This window comes from Furipterus horrens, unplaced genomic scaffold, assembly GCF_987537825.1.
Source record: "Furipterus horrens unplaced genomic scaffold, mFurHor1.1.pri manual_scaffold_7, whole genome shotgun sequence".
Classification (NCBI taxonomy): Eukaryota; Metazoa; Chordata; class Mammalia; order Chiroptera; family Furipteridae; genus Furipterus; species Furipterus horrens.
Genome location: NW_028327177.1, coordinates 90,136,834 through 90,151,797, shown reverse-complemented (window position 1 = coordinate 90,151,797; position 14,964 = coordinate 90,136,834). Strand labels below are relative to the sequence as shown.

Below are 14,964 nucleotides of genomic sequence, written 5' to 3'. Positions count from 1 at the left end.
CCAGTTGTTAATAGAGGGTTTTTGTTTGTTTGTTTTTTAACTAAGACTTTGACTGGAATGTCATGCCTAAAGGAGACATGCTTGGGCTTTGGTTTTTACCAAAAAGCCCTGAGGAACTGGGATTGACTTTCAAAGGTAATAAAAGTCCACAAGATAAAAGGCCTGGTACCTTGAATGGATGCACGGTCCATGGCAATCTTTCCAGGGAAGGAATGAAGGTTGTTTTCCTGAAAGATGGCTAGATGAAACCTTAAGGCACACTGGAAAACTAGAAGGACTTGGAAAAGATAGGTGTTTAAAGGCAAGGCTAAATGCCAGGTATGTGGTTCTGCTTCTGTGCCCTGAAGGGTCGACTGAAGGTCACCCTAAATGTTCCTTGCGTAAGTTCCAGCAAAGCAGAACTAAAGATCTTAAGTGATCATTTTCTGCTCTTATTGTGTGTATGCAAATGAACAGGATAAATTAAAACTGGACTTAATGCAGTCCCTTTAATGACAAGGAGGGTAATCTTAGGGAGAAAAATCGTGATTGAAGGAAAATCACAATGCTCAGTGGTAGACTATAAAGTAGTGCAGCTAACCGTCTTTAAAGTTTCTTTTCATTTAAAATTTGTTTTCGTTTGAAAGTTAAACTATGTCTGTGGCATTATCAAAGATGTTTAATTTACAGGCAAGAAGAATGTCAAATGCTTTGCAACTGGATGTCTTTCTGATAAGACAGTCCTACAGATTTAGAGACTTGTATGTGGGTTATGTTACATAAATTAACATGTGTTTTCTGTTTTCAAAGGGCATAAGCATACGATCTCATTACCTGAGTGACTGTCTGTACGTATAGGCCTCACTTAATCCTATCTGCATTGCTGCCTCCTGAGACTCAATGGTTTGGCTGAACTAAGTGGCTGGGTTGGTGAAGAATGGGGTGGTCTGTGGGCTTCACTTTAAAACTGGTTTCTCTTTTCTGTCCTAATGGCTTGGACAGAAAGAGCCCAGAGGCCTGAGAGGGGAGAAACCTAAAATATTTCCCTCAGTCCAAACTAAGTATAATGGGCAAAAGGGTTTTAGACAGGTGAGATGTACCTGGCACACCTTCCTCCAAAGAAGCCCTTCTTTTCCCTAATGTGGGACATTGAAAAATTAATATCTGTCTTTTGTCATCTAGTGGTTATGGATTGAATGATGTCCTTTAACCCTGTTGCCAAATCTGTTGCCCCCAGAATACAACAAGGATGCCAGCCTGTTAAATCAAACATGCCATTGTCTGGGGACAGCCAACTGACCTGGAGTCTGCACGATCCTTCCCCATGTGGGAAGGCCACCCTCCCCTCCACACCCCCACTCTTATTAGGGATTTCCTGACCCAAGGGTAGGTAGGACGACGACCATGTCCAGCTTGAAGCAGCTAGAGGAGCTCGAGACCTTCGCCCATTGTCCTCTATAAGATTATAAAGGGTCTTAAGTCTGAGAGGGAGGGATTGTTATTTTTTATTGTTAAAATAATCAATCAATTAATTATTTATTTTAAAAAGAAGAAGAAGAATATATGAAAGGGTGAGGCAGGAGAGCTTGTATGTATGACCCATGGGGATGGACTTGGGGGGGGGGGATTGTTGGGGGAGGGGGGTGCTGGGCAGAGGGGAACAAAGGGGAAAAAATTGGAACTATTGTAACAATATAATCAATAAAATATACTTAAAAAAAACATTAACAATCAGAAGCCAATATGAGTAGGGCAGACAGTAAGTGTCAGGAGGTTCTGAGGAAAGGTCTATGTAGGCTAAGAGGGTAAAGGAAAGTTTCAAAAAGAAAGAAAAAGAGGATCTGGAAAAGGAAAGCAGGAAGAGGAAGGCATCCTGGGTAAACACACTGCATGGACAAAAACACTGATTATACCAGTGTTCTCTAAAGTTCGGGGCAGAGAACCCTGTGCCATGTGGTCTACTGAGAGGATAAAGCATAAATTATAACAAAGTTATACCCCTTTCATTTGATTTTAAACTTTCTAATTCATTCAAAGAGAAAGTATTAATTAGTGTCAATATAATAAAACACCTTTCTAACACTTCCTAATATAAGTAGCACAATTTTTTTGTTGTATTTCTCTTTGAGTTATTTTATATATAAACTTCTTTAACTAAATAAAATGAGTTGTTTTAAAGCAGACATTAAATGAGTCACAAACCAGGTGGCTGCAACACTACCTGCCCAGACACAGAGCAAACAGCTCAGCAAGAAAAGAGCAGAAAGGCAAATTCTTGTCAAAATGGAAGAGGGTTGGTTCCCCTTTCATCCTGCTGATGTTGTCTTTTCCTGAGCAGAAACTCTTTAGTTTGATGTACTCACATTTGTTTATTCTTTCCTTTATTACCCTTGCCTTAGGAGATATATCAGCAAAAATATTGCTACATGGAATATCTGAAATTTTCCTGCCTATGTTTTCTTCTAAGACTTTTATGGTGTCATGACTTACATTTAAGTCTTTAATCCATCTACAGTTTATTCTGGCATATGGTGTAAGTTGGTGATCTAGTTTCATTTTTTTGCATGTTCCTGTTCAGTCCTTCCAGCACCATTTGTTGAAGAGGCTCATCTCACTCCATTTTATATTCCTTCCTCCTTTGTCAAATATTAGTTGTCCATATAGACCTGGGTTTATTTCTGGGCTCTCCATTCTGTTCCATTGATTTATATGTCTGTTGCTATGCCAGTACCAGACTGCTTTGATTACAGTGGCCTTGTAGTATAGTTTGATATCAGGTATTGTGATTCCTCCTACTGTGTTCTTCTTCCTCAAGATTGCTGTGGCTACTCAGGGTCTTTTTTGGGTTGATATAAATTTTTGAAATATTTGTTCTAAGTCTGTGAAATATGTCATTGGTATTTTAATAGGGATTGCATTGAATCTATAGATTGCTTTCGGTAGTATGGACATTTTAATGTTGATTCTTCCCACCCATGAACATGGTATATGCTTTCATTTATTTGTATCTTCCCTAATTTCTTTCTTCAGTGTTCCACAGTTTTCCAAGTACAGGTATTTTACCTCCTTGTTTAAGTTTATTGCTAGGTACTTTATTTTTATTGTTACTGCAGTAAATCAGATTTTTTAAATAGTTTCTATCTCTGATATTTTATTGTTGGTGTACAGAAATGCCTTTGATTTCTGAATATGATTTTGTACCATGCTATTTTGCCAAATTCACTTATTAACTTGAGTAGTTTCTTAGTGGAGTCTATAGGGTTTTCTATATACACTATCATGTCATCTACAAATAATGACAGTTTTACTTCCTCTTTTCCAGTTTGGATGCCTTTTCTTTCTTTTTCTTGTCTGATTGCTGTGGCTAGAACTTCTAATATTTTCACCAATACATCTCCTAGGGCAAGGGAAATAAAGGAAAGAATAAACAAATGGGACTACATCAAACTAAAGAGTTTCTGCCCAGCAAAAGAAAACATCAGCAAGATGAAAAGAGAACCAACCATATGGGAAACATACTTGCCAATGATACCTCAGACAAGGGATTAATCTCCAAAATATATAAAGAACTTATATGACTCAACACCAAGAAGACAGGCAATCCAATTTAAAAATGGGCAAAGGACCTGAACAAACACTTCTCCAGAGAGGACATACAGAGGGTCCATAGGCATATGAAAAAATGCTCAACATCACTAGCCATCAGAGAGATACAAATTAAAACCACAATGTGATACCACCTCACACCGATCAGAAAGGCCATTATCAACAAATCAACAAACAACAAGTGCTGGTGAGGATGTGGAGAAAAGGCAACCCTAATGCACTCTTGGTGGGAATGCAGACTGGTGCAATCATTATGGAATTTTCTCAAAAACACTAAAAATGGAACTGCCTTTTGATCCAGCAATAGATTCCATTGCTAGAATTATACCCGAAGAGTCCTGAAACACCAATTCAAAAAAACCTGTGCACCACTGTGTTCATAGCAGCATTATTTACAATAGCTAAGTGCCGAAACAGCCTAAGTGCCCATCTGTAGATGAGTGTATTAAAAAACAGTGGTACATTTACACAATGGAGTACTATGCAGCAGAAAGAAAGAAGCAACTCCTACCTTTTGTGACAGCATGGATGAAACTGAAGAGTATTTTGCTAAGCAAAATAAGCCAGGCAGTGAAAGATAAATACCATATGATATCATCTAATACAGGAATCTAATGAACAACACAACAAATGAGCAAAATTGAACCAGAGGCATATAAACAGGGAGCAGACTGACAGTGACCGGGGGAAAGAGGGAGGAGGAAAGAAGGGAAAGGGTCTAGCCAAGGAACTAGTACAAACGACCTATGAACATGGACAATGGGGTGGCGATTGACTTGGAAGAAGGGATGAATGGAGTGGGGGGAGAACAATGGGGGAAAAAGGAGGACAACTGTAATAGAAAAAAACAATAAATAAAAATTTTTTTTAATGCAAGACATCTTTGCCTGGCAGGTGTGACTCACTTATCTGGAGCATAATGCGTAACTGAAAGGTTACAGGTTTGATTCCTGGTTAGGGCACATAGTTAGGTTGTGGGTTCAGGCCCCCAGTCTGGCATTATACAAATGTAACTACAAACTAGAAAAAAGCAAATACAACTTCATACTGTATGTGAAGCACAAAAGCATAGCCATAACTATAGTTTTAATGGAAAAAAAGTCTGTCTGTAACAATTAGGATCTGGGCAAGAAGCAGATGAAACACTCAACTGTGGGAATCTAGTCCAATGATTTTTAACCTTTTTCACCTCATGGCACAGGCGAACTGATTACTAAAATTCTGTGGCACACCAAAATATATATTTTTGCTGATCTGACAAAAATAGGTATTATATTGATTAATATTGATTCATTTATACTGGATGGCTATTGTTGTCTCGGCTGTTGTCATTTCTTTATTTGACAATCTAAGGGAAAAGAGGTCAGTGTCCCTGACTAAATAGTCAGGAATTCCATGTTTTAAAAATTCTTGTGGCATACCATTGTGCCTGCCATGGCACACTGGTTGAAAATCACTGACCTAGACTATTTACAAAGGCATGGTAATGGTGTGGGAAAACCAAAGGTTAATAAAGTACCAGGGGATAAGGGAGGAGCCCATTTATAAAGTTCACAGAGCAGAGGCACAGAGCAAAGTAGGAACTGCATATAAAAGGATAAATGGAAGATACCCAGCACATAAACAGGCTGTTTTCAAATACAGGGGTGTGCAAAATTAGGTTAATAATAGTAATAATAAATGGTACAATAATTTTTTCAGATTTAATGTGTTTTATTGATTAAATTATTACATTTGTGCCAATTTCCCTTCCCTCTGCTCCCCTCCACCCAGTGGCCCCCCTCCCTCCAGTTGTCCCCCCCTTTTAGATTATGTCCATTAGTTGTGCATACAGTTCCTCCCAACCTCTCTCCGTCTATTCCATTCCCTCCTACCTTGATCCCCAATTCCTATATCATCTCCCTCCCTTTCCCCATTCCCCCTCCCTGTTGACCTCCCCCCAATATGCTTCCCGTACCCACAGTTCCTCTTCCACTCTCGTTGCCTATTTAGTTTGCCTTTGTTTCATCTCCCTAGCTTCTGTTTTTTTTTTTAAACCAGTCCCTTTAACATCTCATATAACAGTGGTTTGGATCTAATGAACTCTTTCAGTTTTATTTTGTCCTGGAAGCACTTTCTCTGTCCTTCTATTCTGAATGACAATTTTGCTGGATAGAGTATTCGTGGCTGTAGGTTTTGGATTTTCATTACTTTGAATATTTCTTGCCAGTCTCTTCTTGCCTGTAGGGTTTCCCTTGAGAAGTCAGCTGATAGTCTAATTGGGACCCCTTTGTACATAATTCTTTTCTTCTCTCTTGCTGCTTTTAAGATTCTCTCTTTATCTTTAATTTTTGACATTTTGATTATAATGTGTCTTGGAGTGGTTCTCCCTGGGTCCAGTCTCTTGGGAACTCTCCTTGCTTCCTGGACCTGCAGGTCTATTCCCTTCCCCAAGTCTGGGAAGTTCTCCTTTATTATATTTTCACTCAATTTTTCAAGTTCTAGTTCATCTTCCTCATTCTCTGGCAAACCAATGATTCTTATGTTGGGCCTTTTATAGCTGTCCCAGAGGTTTCTGATCCTTTCATTGTTGCTTCCCATTTCCTCTCGCTGCATTAGTTGACTGCTTGTTCCTTCTCCATATTCCAGTTCGTTGAAATGAACTCTGGATTTTATTTCCTTTCCTTCTGTCTCGTGTGCGGTTTTGTTCCTTTCGTTATGAAAGTTTTTCGCTTCTTTCATATCTTTTTCCTGCTCTTTTGTGAATTCTGTAAGCCACCTGATAACAATGGCCCAGAACTGAGCCTCTGACAGGTTTCTTATCTGTTCATCTGTCAGGTTCTCTATCTGCTGCCTGGTGAGTTGTGTTACCGGTATTTCTAAAGTTGCCTGCCTCATTTTGACAGATGCGTTTTGTTTTCTTGGGCCGGCTGTCAGGGGCAGTGCCTGTGTACGCGTCACAAATTAGCGACCGGCGCCTGCCTGTCCGCGACCTATTTCGCAGCCCTGTGGTGCTTTCTTTGGGAGCGGGGGTCCAAGATGGATTCACACAGTTATTCAGCTAGGAGACCGGATCCGTCCTCCCGCCCCCCTGGGCCTCACTGTTCAAGGCGATGCGGCGGCCGCTCTCCCCAGCGCCTGAGTCGCGCACCGCCAGGGGCCGCCTGCCGCTCCGGGTGCGACCGCAAACAGCACTGCCCTTTTTAACTCTTACCTGCCCAAATGGCACCGCTGGTTTATAACTTCATATGTTGGACTTCCGTGTAGTTTTATTTTCTGGAATTTCTAGTTATCCTTTGTTTTGAAGTAGTTGTATTCCTCTCTAGTTGTAGAGGGAGACCTAGCGTGTCCGTCTAAGCCTCCATCTTGGCCGGAAGTCTCGGTACAATAATTTTTTAAATCTGCACCCACAGACATGTTTCCATTGATTTTAGAGAAAGAGAGAAAGGAATAGAGAAAGAGAGAGACATTGATATGAGAGAGAAACATCAATCGCTTGCCTTTGGTATGCACCCCATCTGGGGATCGAACCTTCAACTTAGGCATGCGTCCTGACTAGGAATCAAACCAGCAACCTTTGGATGCATGGAACGACACTCCAACCAACTGAGCCATGCTGCCAGGGCAATAACACAATAATTAATAAATAAATAATAATATAAAAATAAATCCTGTGTTTCATGTACTCACACCTATAAACCTACTTTTGCCCACCCCTGTATTTTCAAGTATTTGCTGGGTATTTATTTACTGCTATCTAATCACTAGCTATATAGTGGGCTTTGGGCTATAAAGAATAAGAAGAGCTCAGTGGCCTGGATTTAAACCTCAGCTTGCTATGTACTAGTTGTGTGAATTTCTTATGCTCACTAATTTTAGTGTTGTTGTTGTTGTTTTTAACAAAATAGGGGATAATAGCAGTATTCGCTATGAGGCTGCTGTAAGAAGCAAATGAGTAAATGCACGCCAAGAATTACGCATAGTATTTGCCTGCAATAAATGTGTGCTGCGGGAAGGAGTGGACAGGGAGAGAGTCATGTCAGCCACCAAAATGTTTAAGAGGAACTTACACAAGAAAGGCTTAAAATTGTGGAAATTCTTGATTTAAATTGCATTAATTTAATACTTTATACAAATTGGCCCAAAACCAACATTTTCTCTTTTATTGATTAACTATCTCAAAGGCATACAAAGAAGGAAAATTATATAGATGAGAAGAGCTGGGTGGGGGTGACGAGGTGACTGGTTGTGGTGGCAGGGAATAGTCAGTAAAGACCTCCAGGAGAAGGTGATATTTAAAATAAGACCAACCTGAAGTATAATAGGAGTTAGCTAAGGAAAGAACTGGGTGAAAAGTACGCCCAGTAAGGGGAACCCAAAGTGCCAAGGCTCTGGGGAAGAGGAAATATCACAGATTCAACAAAACATCACCGGGTCAAACGAGACACAGGACTTGGGAAGAACTGTTTAAAGAGTTTGAATTATATATTTCTGGAGGACAATGAGAAGCCCTTGCCATATTTTAAGCAGGGAAAAGACATAATTCCATGTTCAGATTGTCATAATTAAAAAACCACTGCTCAAGGGAACGGGACCCATTGAAGAGTTTTGAGGCAAGGACTGAAAAAGAAAAATGGTGTTTCAAACTTAATTTTTATCACTTTCACTGAATGTCTAAAACTAGCATTTTTATAAAAATGGCTTATAAAAGTCACACAATTTTCATATCTGTGTGCTCATACAATAAGTCATTCATTCACTAAGATATTTATTGAACATCTAACGTACACTGGGGACTGTGCTTAGATAGGGCTGGGAGAAGAAAACTCACAAATAAGCAGTGCAAAATGTGTTAAGACTTGACAGGCAAAGGACATTTCTGAGAGGTGGGTGAAATTGCAAAGGTGGAAGCAAGTAGAGCATTATGTGATAAAACATATTCCATATGGCTAGAACATAAAATGCATGGGTGGTGTTAAACCACACATCAGTAAGGATTTACTGGCCACCTCCTATGTGCTAGCATTGTGCAGGCACTGGTGATACAGTGATGAAAACTCTTAAAATATGACAATATGACAATAACTGTTATCGTTGCAGATAAACCTAGGTCGATTACAGGAGTATGTGAGAAATAAACAGAAAAGTAAAAAGCAGTTCCTTAATTTAAGGAAGCTTGGAGTAGCAATAAAATATTTTTAATTAAAACTTCTCTGCTGAGAGTAGTCTTTGAAAGGTTCTGTAAACTGTAAATGAATCACATGCAAATATGTTAGTGACACTGTAGCTTTTTAAATATCAAATAATTCCAATTGTCAATGCTGCCACCTCTCCCTCCAAAATTTACAATAGGAATTGCTTAGCTGATCGCAGATCAAAGTAAGCTACTGAAAAGTGAAAGGCCCATTCCTTACACTGAGCTGGAGAAATGCCTCAAATACTGTCAGATCTTCCCTTTGCCGTCACAGAATCTTGGTGCTGATACAGACGCAGCCAGGTAGCTGCGGGCTGTCGGGGCAGCCCCAGAAAGGGAGAAAACATGTCCTTGCCCAACACTAACTCTTCCAACTCAGCCCCTGATCTTGCCAAAACATCACAGTGTAGTAATGATAATTTAATAATGTAGTCAGCCAGGCTCTGCCCACATTAGAAAGCTCAGGAAAATAAATGAGGCTCGCAGGCCAAACAGAGGGAAACTTCTCCAGGCAGCGCCTGCAGCAGGGAGATACCTGGTAATGAAACACCCGCTGTCTCCACTCATTATGCAGGAGGAAAACCTTAAAAGGGAGTCTGGAAAACTAAAGCTCTAAAAATGGAAATAAATAAATAAGCTCACGGGCTAAAGCCATGGTGAGAGCTCTGAAAAAGACTCAGAAGGACTGCCCTGAGATTTTCCGTGGGGAAGCGTAAGGTTTCATCAGATGGCAAGGGAGGTAATTATGTGCTTGGGTACATTTGCTGGATAAATTGGCCTCCTTACCTCCGTCCTCCCATCTGGGCACCAGATACAGAAACTGTGCTTAAACTACAGTGTTCTCTTTGGCTTTTACCATAAAAAAAAAGAATAAAATGTATCCTAGGTACTTGACAAATTAGTCCATAGTGTTATATGGGGACCCATTATCTTTGACCTTCACATTTTTGCCTCTTCTGACTCAAAATTTTCAGAAATTCTTTTAGGCAAAGGTATATCTTGGAGTTGCTACTATCCAGAAAAAGACACTGTTTTCACAATATAAAAATTGCAGTTGAAGTAAATGATTTCTTTATTTTTTATTTCAATTGGTCTTTTACATGATCAAATTTTCTAAATTTACCAAAACTGACAGGAGCTTTGTTTACTGACCATGTTATTAATATATTAAGCTAAGAGCCATGTCCCTCCTTTCTCTGCCTTTTCTTCTCAATTACCAAAAAGGGTTAACATTTCTCCTTCTTAGCTTCTTTACAGAAAAATTCTGCCATCCTCTATCACTTCTAAAGCCAGTAATGAAATGTCAGAGGGGGACCAGGTAATTAAAATTGTGGAATCCTTGGGCTGGCTTTGGCCAGCAGCACATATACTACAGCTGTAGAATCCACGTTGCATCCTTTCACAGTCAATACAAATACCATTATGGATACCTTTCAACACATAATACATAAGTACCATAGTCAAAAAACATTTGGTCATTAAAAATAAAAAATCACTGACGTGAACCAAATACTTGATGAACATCTTGCTTCATTGGCCACAAAACTCCTTTAGCTCATCTAGGAGATTTGAGATCTATTACAAAGGTGTTTTCTAGTAATAAACCAAGGAATATGTCTACAATCTGCAACTGATTTATGAGAAATTAAAACTGTGCCTGAATATCCCACACAGGTTTAGCTGAGTTGTGGTCTTTAACAAAACTTTCTCACACTCTCAACTTATGCCATAAACATTTAAGAAAGAAATGGCATAGAGTAGCAGTTGAATTCATACTCTGGAGTCAAATGCTGAGTGTTTCGATACTCTCTGCTATTTACTAAATGTGAGACTGTAATCACTTAGCTTCATTTCTTAGATCTTCAGTTTCTTTATCAGCAAAATGAAGAAAACACTAAACACTATCCACTCAGAGGGCTTCTGTAAGGATTAAAAGAGCTATTACACATAAAGGCTTTTAAATAGTGGCTAGGACTTTGTAAAGATTGAATAAATTTAAGTTGTTCCTCCTACCTAAAACCTTATTTATTTAATCATCATATTTTCTAAGATGGTCTAAGTAATTTAAGACATTTTATATACTGAACATATATTCATTTATTTTACACTATTGCGCTATTAATTTTTCAACATCATAATTAGGGAGATGATATTTCAGCATCCCCTAGCTTCAAATGCTGCCAATCATTTTTAGACAACACCGCAGAGTACATACAAATCTCTACTAAGCAAAAGAGAATGAAGCAATCAAATTGCCTAAGAAACTGTCAGCTTCCACCCTGGCTTGTAAACTAGCTCCATGTGAGTCTAACTCCATAAGAGTCAAACACCCTCGCCCCCACCCCCCGCCCCAGGGAACACTTGTAAAAGTCCCTGATTTACAGAACTATTTACTTTGGGGTTTGGGGGTTGTTTTTTTAGGTTTATCTCTAGGAGAGCTTGCTAAAGCTAACAGTCCAGCAATTTTATTAAACTGTTCAATTTCAGCATTTTTAAAGAGCATATAGAAACCACACTGGCAGTGGCTATTTAAACTTCCCAGTGGATGCCAAAAATAATAAAAGGGCATTTAAATGACCTTTTTTTGAGCAGAGCCAACAGCATGTGGCCTAATTATCCAACTATGTGAAAAGTTCTATGTATTTTTACCAGAATATAAGGATTTGGATATGCACAATTCAGAAGGCAAATGGCCACCTTGCTGGGGTATGTAGCACTTCTCCAATCAAAATATAAGGTCCATGTATATCAGGGTAAGTTTCTCCTCTGCTTTCCCTTCTGATTAACTTATAAGAAAGAATAAATGGGCAAGATGATGAAAAGTCGATATAGCTAAGCCACTGATGAATACAAGTAAAGAAAATGCCATTGTGCTAAGTGTTCTACTTCATTCATTTCCATTACAACTTTCTGAGTTGGTATTACTTTGCACACTTCATATATGAGAAACCAAAGCTCAGAAAGAGTAAAGGCCTCACCCAAGAGAGGAGGTACGGGAGCTGGAGCCCTGGTTTTCCTCCATTTGACCCTTTGTATCCTTTCTCTGCCCTGCTGGTGGCCTTTCTTACACAGCCCTCTGCAGACTCCGCTCCCCTGCCCTCTGGCTTCTGTTGGGCTAAGACAACAGTGGCAGCATTAAAGAACCAGAGTGTGGGAGAAAGTTTTGGAATTTCATTCCGCACCCACTCTCTCTTTGCCACATTCCCTACTATACAGCTGTGAGTTTTGAAAAGTGCCCAGGACCACTACCTATGTCTCCACTTCCTACAGGAAGCCCATCTTCCCTAGCTAAGGCTATCATTAGGTAACTCTCTCTCTCTCTCTCTCTCCCTTTGCCCTTCCAGACTTTCCACAGATGCTTTACCATCTTTTTTGGTTCCCTTAACTCTACACACACCTCTATCAATAGTCCCTTCATTAAACTCTCCTCCAGTTCCTCAGTTTGACCATGTCATCTATTTTCTGCCATAGAAAGGAACGTGACCTCCAGCCATTGGTATGTCTCTCTCTCTCTAGCTTCCCTTTCTATCACCCATCTGAAATCAGCTACCCAACTCCTCCCGTGTAGCCAATCTTACCACCTAAGATTTCACAAGACACCCTTCACCCCCCACCTCCATACACATACACACATAAGCAGAGCCAGGCCAGACCAGCCTACCATTCTCTCACTCCCCACATGCACACTCTTTACTCCAACAATGACAATATTTCTGAATATATTTAGGTCTATCTACCCTTACGCTCTGCTATCTTCATTATGCTAGAAAAAAAAAAAAACCTTTCCTAATTGCACTTGTCTTAAAATCATTGCTCCTTTGGTTTGTTTCGTTTTTATTTATTTATTTATTTATTTTGCCATCACTTATTATCATACACTTATTTATGAATTCATTCAACAATACTTACTGAGAGAGAGTCTACCATACACCAGGGAGTCAATTTAGTTGCTGGGAACATTGTAGTAAGTATGACTCACATGACCCACACCCTACTTATTTTCCCTTCTTTCCTTTTCCAACTTAAATATTAAATATAAGGGATTTCCAGAGGTCAGATATCATGCCTTCTACAAATATTTGGGCACTGCTAGACACATTACAGCTGCTCAATAGCTGATTGATAAAATGATGCTCAAAAATTGATGGATAAAAGAAAGTCATCTGAAGCATCTTCAGACTCAGTACAGAAGCTACTAAGACTAAGACTTTTTCAATAATTTGTTGAGGAAAACTATAACAAAGCTGCTCATTAAAATTAGAATTAAGAACAAAGATGATAGCTGGTATTGCTAAAGATGAAGTGGAATGAGCATTTCTATGAAACACTAGAGTAAGTATGAATTGGCACCATCTTTCTATATGACAATTTGCTTAAACACCACATGCAAGCTTGTTACTCAACTCATTGCCTTTCAGAAACAAATCCTAGGAGCATAATTAAAGATGAGCCCAAAGATATAGTTACAAGTAGGTTTGTGAATAATTTGTAATTTTAAAAAATAGTAATAACCTAAGTGTTCAACAATAGGGGACTGAATTAATCAATTATGGCATATCATATAATGAAATACTACAAATGATCAAAGATAATGCCATATATTTCATGACATGAACATATTCACAATATATTATAAACTGAAAAAAAAACAAAACAAAGATACAGAGTTGTATGGAGGATAACCCACTTACTGTTTTTAAAAAGTTTTAAGGAATGCAAAGGAAAAATTCTAAAATAGCACTGTCCAACAGAAATATAAGACACATATGCAATTTTAATGTGTGTAGTGGTCATATTAAAAAATTAAGAACAGCTCTTTGGTTTCAGCTGCAGAAGCGAGATGACAAATGGAGCATTATCATTCAGAAAGCATAGCAATAAGACACACATGTGTAGCTGCTGTGGCTCGAAGGCCTATCACCTTCAGAAGTTCACCTGCGGCAAATGAGGCTACTTGCCCAGAGGAAGAGAAAGTATAACTGGAGTGCCAAGACTCAAAAGATGAAATACCACTAGGACTGATTGAATGAGACAGCTAAAAATTGTATACCACAGATTCAGGCACAGATTCCATGGCGAAGGAACAACACCTAACAAGACGGCAGCTGTTGCAGCATCCAGTTCATCTAAAGGATTTCAATGATTAGTTACACAATAAATGTTCTGGTTTAAAAAAAATTAAAACAAATAGGTGAAATTCATCTAATGATATATTTTAATTAACCAAACATACATATAATAATAGTTTAAGTACTTTGTTTTTATACTAAACATTCAAAATCTGGTGTGTAGTTTATACTTATAATACATGTCAATTCAGTCTTGCCATATTTTAATTGTTCACAAACCACCTGTGGCTAGTGGCTACCAGGTTGGACAGCTCTGGTCAGACCTAAAAGTAGGTGTGGAGAGTAGAATTTGTATGACTTTTACTTCTTCTTTTTTTCTCTTCTTTTACAATTACCATTTATAATTTTACTATTGACATATACTATTTCTATAAAATGAAAAATACGTTTTTTAAAAAATATCAAGAACAGTGTTTTTCTGTCTCTACAGAACACCTTTTACCTCACAGTTTCTACATGTTTCCTAGAACTAGAAAACTGTCTTCCTTTCTTCTCCCTTGACATATATTTTAAATACCTGTCTAGCTTCAGCCCTCAGGCATGTAAGGATCAAACTTGCTGTTCTTCAGAGTCCTTGCTAAGACTGCCCCTGTTTTCCGGTGTTGCAACCCAGAACATATCAGGACTCCAGGAAGTTTTAGCAGTTCTCCTGGGCTTGTGGAGGGGCATGGAATGGTACCAGAAACTGCTTATTTTGAGGTTAATTAAATAATGATGACATGATTTAACTTCCAACTTATCATCAGATTGTAAACACTGATTGCAGCTGCAGCTATCTGCAATAAACCTATGAGAGAAATCTTGACCAGAATGAAATGGCTACATTGGTTATCCAGATGAAGCAGACAGATGAGATCTGAGAAATCCAGACCCTTGTAAAACCAGGAGAAATGGAGATGGGAAAGAGAGAAATTAAAGGAGAAGAATGTGTCAAATCTAATTCCTGTACAGTCCTATCCAAAAAAAAAAAAAAATCATTTTCTCTCAGGCACAGAAAGGCTAAAAGAAACAAAAACATAAATCCATTGGACTGATAACTTGGAAGAAATTTAAAAAGTTTTCCCTCTCTTAACCACT

At 38.8% G+C, this 14,964-nt stretch overlaps 1 pseudogene; it reads left to right on the top strand.

The window, feature by feature from the left end:
- The first annotated feature begins 13,598 nt into the window (after positions 1-13,598).
- Positions 13,599-13,901, top strand: LOC150004774 (large ribosomal subunit protein eL37-like; annotated as a pseudogene).
- Positions 13,902-14,964: the final 1,063 nt, after the last annotated feature.